Source organism: Mus musculus, chromosome 16 (genome assembly GCF_000001635.26).
Source record: "Mus musculus strain C57BL/6J chromosome 16, GRCm38.p6 C57BL/6J".
Taxonomy (NCBI): domain Eukaryota; kingdom Metazoa; phylum Chordata; class Mammalia; order Rodentia; family Muridae; genus Mus; species Mus musculus.
This window is the reverse complement of record NC_000082.6, coordinates 25,166,968-25,178,636: the sequence shown is the minus strand read 5'-3', so window position 1 is coordinate 25,178,636 and position 11,669 is coordinate 25,166,968. Positions and strand designations below refer to the sequence as shown.

General features: G+C 38.1%; 1 long non-coding RNA gene across 2 annotated transcripts in view; it reads left to right on the top strand.

Annotated features, from left to right (window-relative positions):
* The first annotated feature begins 507 nt into the window (after positions 1-507).
* Gm32196 overlaps positions 508-11,669 on the top strand; it is a 34,416-nt gene continuing 23,254 nt past the window's right edge. For both annotated transcript variants that reach the window (XR_875988.2, XR_384787.3), the window contains exon 1: positions 508-594. This is a non-coding gene — a long non-coding RNA (predicted gene, 32196). The remainder of the gene's footprint in view (positions 595-11,669) is intronic.

Here is an 11,669-nt window from a genome sequence, read left to right as displayed (position 1 = left end):
TCTAACCAAGTAGTTAGCACTGAAAACATAAACATGTAAGCAAGACTAAATGGACTCATTTGTAAATTTATATTACTTCCACATATATGTCTGTGTATGTAATATACATACATGTGCGTGTTGCAATATATGCATGTGTGCAATATATGTGAAAATATATGCAAGCAACAGTAATAATTAAAGAAATAAAGGCCACTCCAGAGGAGGAAACATGGGTCTGTTACTGAAAATTTGGTCAATAATGCATGGTAAGGGAGCTCACAGGCCAAAAAGGGGAACCTAACTACTATTCTTTTGCTAAATCAACATAGTACCAAACTACTCTGGATTTGTGTCTTTCTGCCTGTAGATTGGTGCACTTATCAGACCATATCAGAGAAGTTTCTGAAGTTTGTGCAGCGGGTAGTGGTTAACACAGAAACTCACAGCTGCTCAAACTGAAGAGAAAAGCAACTTTGAAGTGCCCAGCCACAAATGGGCTATCTTTAGCACACCCGTCCCCAAGGCTCCTGGATCAGTACAGAAGAGGGTGTGCAAAGACTGTAATATTTACAGGGCAAGGAGGAAAAGACAGTTGATGGCTCCAGGAGCCGGGTGAGTCCATTTTCTTTAAAGATACGGAGCATGGTAGATCAAACATACTTCTGTGGATGACCCCACACTCAGATAAATAGGTTTCTTTTGAAAAAGGACATAGATGGAGCTGGGGGTTGGCAGGGAGGTGTGTGGATCTGGGGGGAGTTAAAGGGGACATTAGGATATGAAAATTACCAAAATGATTGTATTAAATTCTCAAAAAATAATAAAATATTTTAATTGGTGTTAATCCACCTTTCAGTGTTTTGTATTATCTTGAACTGAAATCACTCTGGCTTAGTGATTCCTTTATCTTTAGTCTTTTTTTTTTTTTTTTTACTAGAAATGCAATTTTTCAGTGACTTGAAAGCAGACTGACCATCTCTCATCTTGATTAAGTTTTGGTGATGTCCAGGGTTTTGGGAACTGGTTTTTAGTTTGGAATTTGTTTTTAGCTGTTGAACAACTTAGGATCATAAGGTTTCTTCAAGTGTCCTGCCTAATATCTCAATAACTGCAGGGCCTTTCCTGGTGCCTCTGGTGTCAGGAATGCCTATTGCCTTTAGATGCTTCATCAGTATTTGTAGGGATTCCTTCATTCTGTTGACTTTCTTGGAGAATCTGATTTCAGTTCATTGTGAGTTCTTTGTTTTCTTTGTTGTTTGCAGTACCTTCATCCATTTTTATTTTGCAGTACTGAGGATCAGGCAGGGCTTGTAGATGTTAGCCTTAACCTACCACTGAGCCACAGCCCTGGGCCCTCAATTCTTGTTTTAAATTTCAGTGGATTCTACTGTGTTCTCTGTTTCCTTTCTTCTATTTTATTTTGTTGTTTTCCCCTAATCTCCTTACATGGGAATTTACAATAGTGATTCAAATTCTTTCCCTCTGTGTAGGAAAGAGTTAACTGAATAAGCTTGAGTTGCTTAAACTTCACACACTTCATTAAAACCCCCTATTGTGGTATGGCTGTCACCAGCTCTTGGGGGTTGATTTTGTAATAACTGTTGAGAATGTTCTGAGCTCTTGGGACTTTGAAACACACTGTGCCAGTTTATCTAGTCACTTTGTGCAAACAATGCCATTTGTGATGAACTACTGTCTTTCTCCTGGGGCTGGGGAGCTGCCTCCATGACTTGCCCCAAGAGAGCCTTGGACTCCTGGGGTCAGGCAAGATAACACTTGACTACATTTCACAGTTTATTGCTGGATAAATTAAGCACATACTGTGTCCCTCTAATCGTAGGCATGTCCTTAAAGCTTTTGTCTCATACCTCTAGACTTTCATCCATTATTTTTTCTCTTTACTAATTTTACTTAAGACCTTTTCATCACAATAAACCATGACTATGTACATAATAATTCCTAAATTCTATACATACTTCTAATAAATCACTAAATCAAACACGCACTCAAGGACCACCAATACACATCGTTTCATTGCATTTAATGCACTAGATTTTACCACTCGAAACTGCTAATACAAAAAGCTTATAAATCTAATGTACCACATATCTTTATATGCACTATATAGTATTATAAGGGATACTATAATATTTCTATCTAATTTGGATTAATATATTTTATATTTCCTTTGAACTTTCCTTTTTGAAAAATGATATATTTAGAAATGTGTCAAGTACTTACCTCATATTTAATGATTTTCCTATTGACTGTCTGCTGTGTATCCCTAGCTAGTAATTGTGATCTAGGAGCATGCCTTGGATGATTTCAATTCTTATAAATGTGTTAGAGTTCATTTTACAGGCTTGATGTAGCATGTTGACTAGCTGCATATATTATCTATTTATAAAGATAGATAGATAGATAGATAGATAGATAGATAGATAGATAGATAGATAGATAGATAGATAGATGATACAGGGATAGACACTATTGGTTGTGTATTCTATATCCTTTTTTTGCTCTATATAATTCTATTAACACATTTTTCTCATTACCAAGAGCAGATGTTAAGGTCTTGAACTATAATTTAGTACTTATCTATTTCTTCTTCCAACTCTATGCCATGTATTTGTAAGATCTGTTGTACATTTTATACACAGTGAAAGTCACCATATCTTCCTAATGAATTGGTCTCTTTTATCATTAAGTAGTGAATATTTTTCCCTAGCAATGTTTCTTGCTCTGAAGCCTGTTATTACACATCAATATATCCATTCACTTTTTTAGTTTAATGTTTACACAGAAACTTTTTCCATTCTTTCACTTTTAAAATAATGTATCATTGAGTTTGAAGTGAATTTCTTCTAAACAGTGCCTCAGTGTTGCATATTATTTTCTACTTTGCCAATCTCAGCCTTTGCTTGCTGTGTTCAGAACAAGAGAATTATTGCTTTCATCGCGACTGATCTGTTAAACTCATAATGAGTCTAGTGTGTCACATGTCCTCATACTTCTGATTTTTGCTGTTTTTTTTTTCTCTTGTCATTACCAAGTTTTTAAAAACATCTCCCCGTGATTTAAGGATAATCTTTAGCTGGTATTTAATAATAGATCCATGTTTTAAAGTTACTCTCAATTCCCTCTCTCCGGAGATGCCCTGGGGTCTTATCCTTCCCTGTAGAGGTTATTCTTAGAGGATGTAATGACAGGAGCCCTTGACAGGTGTTTCCTTTAATACTTGAAGGACTTGGTGCTTCTTTCTTGTGATCTCAGATGGACAATTTACTACCATTCAAATTACTGTCTCCCTATGAGATATACTCAATCTCATTCAGACTGCTTCCAAGAACATTCTTTTGGCTGCAACTTAACATTAGAGGACTTACCTGCCAATGCAAAGCCATGTGTTTGACAAAAGTGTTGTATAGACACACACACACACACACACACACACACACACACACACACACACGTACATGTGAAAAAGCACCTAGCACAAACTATTTATCAAGTTCATGTTCATTAGCTACCTTAGATTTTGATTTGGTTTGTGTACTGGATAATATTCTGATTTCCTCAGACTGGACTCCAACTTGCTTTGTACATGACAATGATCTTAAACTCCAAATCCTCATGTTTAATTTGACAGTGTTGTTTTCTAAGGGTTTTTGTGGACTGGTGAGAAGACTTGGTAGTTAAGAATACTAGCTTCTGCATGAGGACCTGGAGCGGCTGAAGAAAATTCGAGCCCATAGAGGGCTGTGCATTTTTGGGACCTTCGTGTCTGCGGTCAGCACACCAAGATCACTGGCTGCAGGGGCCATACTGTGGGTATATCCAAGAAGAAATGAGTCTCCCAGCCTTGCTGTTAATAAATCGTTTATATACCTATGAAAAAAAAAGTAGCTATACAGTTAAAAAAAAAAAAAAAAAAGATTACTAACTTCTCAGTCATTAATAGTCTCCCAACCAAAAAAAGCCCAGGACCAGATGGGTTTAATGCAGAGTTCTATCAGACCTTCAAAGAAGATCTAATTCCAGGTCTTCACAAACTATTCCATAAAATAGAAGCAGAAGGTGCTCTACCCAATTCATTCTATGAAGCCACAATTACTCTGATACCTAAACCACAGAAAGACCCAACAAAGATAGAGAACTTCAGACCAATTTCCCTTATGAATATCGATGCAAAAATACTCAATAAAATTCTTGCTAACTGAATCCAAAAACACATCAAAACAATCATCCATCCTGACCAAGTAGGTTTCAATCCAGGGATTTAGGGATGGTTTAATATATGGAAATCCATCAACGTAATCCACTATATAAGCAAACTCAAAGACAAAAGACACATGATCATCTTGTTAGATGCTGAGAAAGCATTTGACAAAATCCAACACCCATTCATGATAAAAGTCTTGGAAAGATCAGGAATTCGAGGCCCATATCTACACATGATAAAAGCAATCTACAGCAAACCAGTAGCCAACATCAAAGTAAATGGTGAGAAGCTGGAAGCAATCCCACTAAAATCAGGGACTAGACAAGGCTGTCCACTCTCTCCCTACCTATTCAACATTGTACTTGAAGTCCTAGCCAGAGCAATTAGACAACAAAAGGAGATCAAGGGGATACAAATTGGAAAGGAAGAAGTCAAAATAACACTTTTTGCAGATGATATGGTAGTATATATAAATGACCCTAAAAATTCCACCAGAGAACTCCTAAGCCTGATAAACAGCTTCAGTGAAGTAGCTGGATATAAAATTAATTCAAACAACTCAATGACCTTTCTCTACACAAAGGATAAACAGGCTGAGAAAGAAAATAGGGAAACAACACCCTTCACAATAGTCACAAATAATATAAAATACCTTGGCGTGAACTCTAACTAAGGAAGTGAAAGATCTGTATGAAAAGAACTTCAAGTTTCTGAAGAATGAAATTAAAGAAGATCTCAGAAGATGGAAAGATCTCCCATGCTCATGGATTGGCAGGATTAATGTAGTCGAAATGGCTATCTTGCCAAAAGTAATTTACAGATTCAATGTAATCCCTATCAAAATTCCAACTCAATTCTTCAACGAATTAGAAAGGGCAATTTGCAAATTCATCTGGAACAACAAAAAACCTAGGATAGCAAAAACTCTTCTCAATGATAAAAGAACCTCTGGTGGAATCACCATGCCTGACCTAAAGCTGTACTACAGAGCAATTGTGATAAAAACTGCATGGTACTGGTATAGCGACAGACAAGTAGACCAGTGGAATAGAATTGAAGACCCAGAAATGAACCCACATACCTATGGTCACTTAATCTTTGACAAGGGAGCTAAAACCATTCAGTGGAAAAAAGACAGCATTTTCAACAAATGGTGCTGGCACAACTGGCAGTTATCATGTAGAAGAATGTGAATTGATCCATTCCTATCTCCTTGTACTAAGGTCAAATCTAAGTGGATCAAGGAACTCCACATAAAACCAGAGACAGTGAAACTTATAGAGGAGAATGTGGGGAAAAGCCTCGAAGATATGGGTACAGGGGGAAAATTCCTGAACAGAACAGCAATGGCTTGTGCTATAAGATCGAGAATCGACAAATGGGACCTAATGAAACTCCAAAGTTTCTGCAAGGCAAAAGACACCGTCAATAAGACAAAAAGACCACCAACAGATTGGGAAAGGATCTTTACCTATCCTAAATCAGATAGGGGACTAATATCCAACATATATAAAGAACTCAAGAAGGTGGACTTCAGAAAATCAAATAACCCCATTAAAAAATGGGGCTCAGAACTGAACAAAGAATTCTCACCTGAGGAATACCGAATGGCAGAGAAGCACTTGAAAAAATGTTCAACATCCTTAATCATCAGGGAAATGCAAATCAAAACAACCCTGAGATTCCACCTCACACCAGTCAGAATGGCTAAGATCAAAAATTCAGGTGACAGCAGATGCTGGCGAGGATGTGGAGAAAGAGGAACACTCCTCCATTGTTGGTGGGAGTGCAGGCTTGTACAACCACTCTGGAAATCAGTCTGGCGGTTCCTCAGAAAACTGGACATAGTACTACCGGAGGATCCAGCAATACCTCTCCTGGGCATATATCCAGAAGATGCCCCAACAGGTAAGAAGGACACATGCTCCACTATGTTCATAGCAGCCTTATTTATAATAGCCAGAAGCTGGAAAGAACCTAGATGCCCCTCAACAGAGGAATGGATACAGAAAATGTGGTACATCTACACAATGGAGTACTACTCAGCTATTAAAAAGAATGAATTTATGAAATTCCTAGCCAAATGGATGGACCTGGAGGGCATCATCCTGAGTGAGGTAACACATTCACAAAGAAACTCACACAATATGTATTCACTGATAAGTGGATATTAGCCCCAAACCTAGGATACCCAAGATATAAGATATAATTTGCTAAACACATGAAACTCAAGGAGAATGAAGACTGAAGTGTGGACACTATGCCCCTCCTTAGATTTGGGAACAAAACACCCATGGAAGGAGTTACAGAGACGGAGTTTGGAGCTGAGATGAAAGGATGGACCATGTAGAGACTGCCATAGCCAGGGATCCACCCCATAATCAGCATCCAAACGCTGACACCATTGCATACACTAGCAAGATTTTATTGAAAGGACACAGATGTAGCTGTCTCTTGTGAGACTATGCCGGGGCCCAGCAAACACAGAAGTGGATGCTCACAGTCAGCTAATGGATGGATCATAGGGCTCCCAATGGAGGAGCTAGAGAAAGTAGCCAAGGAGCTAAAGGGATCTGCAACCCTATAGGTGGAACAACATTATGAGCTAACCAGTACCCCGGAGCTCTTGACTCTAGCTGCATATATATCAAAAGATGGCCTAGTCGGCCATCACTGGAAAGAGAGGCCCATTGGACTTGCAAACTTTATATGCCCCAGTACAGGGGAATACCAGGGCCAAAAAGGGGGAGTGGGTGGGCAGGGGAGTGGGGGTGGGTGGATATGGGGGACTTTTGGTATAGCATTGGAAATGTAAATGAGTTAAATACCTAATAAAAAATGGAAAAAAAAAAAAAAAGAAATTTAGAATACCGAAGATACAAGATACAATTGCAAAACACATGAAACTCAAGAAGAACAAAGACCAAAGTGTGGACACTTTGCCCCTTCTTAGAATTGGGAACAAAACTCCCATGGAAGGAGTTACAGAGACAAAATTTGGAGCTGAGAAGAAAGGATGGACCATCTAGAGACTGCCATACCCAGGGATCCATCCCATAATCAGCCTCCAAAATCTGACACCATTGCACACACTAGCAAGATTTTGCTGAAAGGACCCAGATATAACTCTCTCTTGTGAGACTATGCCGAGGCCTAGCAAACACATAAGTGGATGCTCACAGTCAGTTATTGGATGGATCACAGGGCCCCCAATGGAGGAGCTAGAGAAAGTACCCAAGGAGCTAAAGGGATCTGCAACCTTATAGGTGGAACAACAATATGAAGTACTCAGTACCGCCCAGAGCTCTAGCTGCATATGTATCAGAAGATGGCCTAGTCAGCCATGAGTGGAAAGAGAGGCCCCTTGGTCTTGGAAACTTTATATGGCTCAGTACAGGGGAATGCCAGGGCCAAGAAGTGGGAGTGGGTGGGTAGGGGAGTGTGGGGGGGGAGGATATGAGGGACTTTTGGGATAGCATTGGAAATGTAAATGAAGAAAATACCTAATAAATTAAAAAAAAAAAGAATTCTAGCTTCTCTTCCAGAGAACTGGGGTTTGATTCCCAGCACCTGAATGGCATCTCACAACATTGTGTCTCTAACTCCAATCAGAGACACACTTTTTCTGGTCTCTATATTAATCAAGCACACACATGCAGACAAAACCCCATTCAGCTAAAAGTAAGTACAAATATAACAGTGTTTATGTCTGATATTCTACTTTTGAGTTTTATAATTCTATTTCATTTCTTTTCTGAAAAATCTGCAAAAAAAAAAAAAAACATTTTGCTTCGAGAAGAATTTTTCCTTTTTTAAAATTTATTTCCAGATAATTTGTCATTGGTTGTTGAATCATTTTTATGTGGCTTCTTTAAAACCCTTGACAGATATTCCAAATGTGATTCATTTCATTGTCATTGAGAATTAACTATCTTTCCTCATACAAGTTGTGATTTTCTTAATTCTTGCTATAACTGATGTATTGTCTTACCCCAGGCATTTCTCTATTGTGTTAGGAGAATCTGTGTCTTGTTTTATGACTTTGTTTGGATTTAGCATACTCATAGTCTTTGATTCTGAGCTGTGATTCAGTGGCAGGTTAATGTTCTGAGCCTTGCAGGATTATGTTCATCAGTTTGGTTTATGTGAAGTTACAGAGGCTCCTACCTGTCCCTGCTACTGCCACTTGAGGTTATGGGCCACTGAGTAGCTCAGTTGGAGAGAGGAGTCAGTTGTGGGCCTTGTGGGCACAGAGAAACTCCCCTAGGAATGGACTTGCAATGAATCCACTATTTTTCTAGGATATAGAAAGTGTCTGACAAGCTGTGGATTGTTGAGATAGGGTACCTTCCCTCATTAACACTGTCTAGCTCACTTGGAATCTCCAGAGACACCAGAGAAGCTTCCTAAGCTGGGCCCTCTTTTTACATCAGGCGTTCTTGCTGTCCCATCCACCCACCTGTCCGTCAGAGTAGGAACAGAAATGCTCAAATGCAGCAAGGAAGAAAAAACAGGTCTCCAGCCTCTTCTTGCTAAAGGGTCTCCAGATCAGGTCTCTTTTCTCATGGATATCAGTTGTACAGAAGGTCATTAGAATAATTCTCTTTTAAGGATAAAATATACCTGGGCTCCTTACTGTCCCCTAAGTTGGAGATCAAGAAATAGAAATTATGGATGTAGGCTTTAATTTTCCATGGGAGGTACTTAGAAAAGGTATCTTCCCAAAGTGCCATTCCATTAGCCATGGGTTTCTAAACCAGTTTGTCCTGTCAATTTCTTAATTCTCTTCCTCCTCCTTTTGTTTTTTTATTAATTTTCTGTACCTAGTGTATGGAATAGTGAGTTTCCTTGTGACATTTTTATATATTCGCTGGTCTCTTCCTGCATAACACATCCCTCCTGTATTTAAATATGTAGCTAAGTCTAGCATCCTTACATCAGCGAAAATTTGATGTTTGCCTTCTTATTTTCCCATCATCGTCACTCAGCCCCCTTCTCCCTCACTTCTCCCCACTTCTGTCTTCATGTCTTATACATCTTAAATTGAAATTCCTCATATGGAAGGACATACATACTATTTTCCTTCTGTGTCTGGATTATTTCATTTAATGCGATGAGCATTTCAACTTGCCAATGCTTTCACGCCTTTTAGAGCTCTTCCTTGCCTCTCTTGTCTTATTTATGTGGTCTATAGCTATTCTTAAAGTGTCCAGGCATCATTTTCATTTCAACCAGTTTTAAACTCAGCTGTTTTTCTTTCTTACTGTGCCCGAATAAAGGCCATATGAAAGAACCTGATTCATTCAAGTATTGTATATATCTCAAAACAGCAAATTCTCTGCTTTTCATGAAAGCTACTAGTTTGACGTTGTGGTAGGTCAATTGCAACATCTAACTTCCTGGATTATTTCAATATCCCCTAAAATTATTAACTGTAATTATAATAATTACCTAATTATTTAAAAAATCTTATTGTAATGAAATGGATTATTCACAGACTTGAAGAGTGGTATATTAAACAAAGAATCCCAGAAGTCTAATGACTGTCTTAAAAGACACATAAGTCTTGCCACTGAAATGAATAGACAAGAAACATTTTTTCCATACTGGAGTCACAGTAAAACTCAAATTTTATTTAATTTATCAAGAATGCACCTCTCAGCCAAAAGAAGGAATGTCTCTTTGATTGACAACCTTCAGAGGATTGTAAACGGTGAAGATCTAATTCTCAATAATAATTTCTCAGTGCTCTATCAGTCTCTTATCTTGCAGTCTTCATCTATACCACAGCTGCTCTAAGTCACACCTTCATCTTCTCATACCTAAAGTAAAACAGTATTCCAATCGATGACAACTGTCAACTTTCTATTGGCAGTAATAGTAGCCCAAGTCAAATTAGTATAAACAAAAGGAACCACCAACTTAGACCACAAAGAAATTCTAGATCTAGGTCTCCAAACGGTGTGCTGGAGACGTAGCCTTCTTCTCATCTCTAGCCGCTCCTTAACTCATTGTCAGTCAGTAGGATAAGAACAGAGTATGTTTCTAGTTTCATCTTCTGCACTTTGTGAATCTGACTTCATACACACACACACACACACACACACACACACACACACACACACACACACACACATTTAAGATTCTGAGCCTGGAACAAGATGTCCACCTACTCCCCTTACACATTCATTTAACATCAACTTTTCTTCTAAAGCTAAATGAGGCGTCCTGTTATTATTTACTAAGTAACAAATTTGTTTCCCTTTGACTTCATTCTAAGAATTTCATTATAGTAAAAGCTATGCCCTCTAAAGCAGGCTTCAAAGTTTGAGTCCCATGTACAAAACTACTAGCTTACAGGAATTTAGGCAAATTAGTAAAGTCTCCTTTTGTCTTGAGTTCTTTACCTTCATGATTAAAACAAAGATATTGTGTGTTACAGGTTTTACTATTAAGTTGAGTTAATGCATATGAAATATTTGAAACTATGCTGGTAAACAGAAAGTACAAAGTGAATATTTGTTATTATTACTGTGAAAGTCTAAAGACTTTCATATAACCAGACACTTAAGACTAAACAACCTCATGTAAACCTCACAAAAATTCTATAAATTAGATATTATTGTCTATATATTCAACACAAGGAAACTGAAATTTCAAAGATTAAATAACTTGTCCAAGATCACTAAAGTAATAAGTAACAGAAACAAAACTGGTACATATTTGTCATGAGACACATTAATGACTATTGGAGACTTTCTGCTATTACTCCAGGGCACAAAACTAGAAATACTTACCAAAGGAACATTGCACAACAAGCCCTTAGGCTGAGTTTGCTTAATCTTGCTTGAGAACTTATTTCTGAAAATCATGGGCTTCCTTATCCTTCTGAGGATGATTTCTAGTCAATATATTTGAGGTGCATTTTATCAGTTCAACATGGATAACAAAAGCATAAATCACCCATCTCCCCAGCTTCCAGGATAATGACCAATGTGTACTTTGAACACAGCTTGCCTCATCCTGAACAAACCAGCCCACAGACAACCTACTGCTTTCCCATAAAAGCAGCACTCAATCCAATACTAAGGATCATTTGTCTTAAACACATTTTCCACGCAAGCCTGTTAGTTAGAGACCTTATTTACAGAGACTTTATTAGTCCTGTGTGCCTTAGCCCTTCTAAATACATTGATTCATCCGTGGGAGCCTCTCCCCATAGAGACAGCTACAGGGTCATAAAAAAAAAATAGGATCAGAAATGCGGCTCAGTAGGCAAAGGGTGATTTCCACCAATCTTGATAACCTGAGTTGGATCTCCCACATAGTGGGAGGAGATAAGCTACAAGTTGTCCTCTGACCTCCACTGAGCTCCATATAAATATACATGTGTGCACACAATAAATAAATAAATATTAAATAAATACATAAATATGATACAAATTTTAGAGAATATGGGATAATC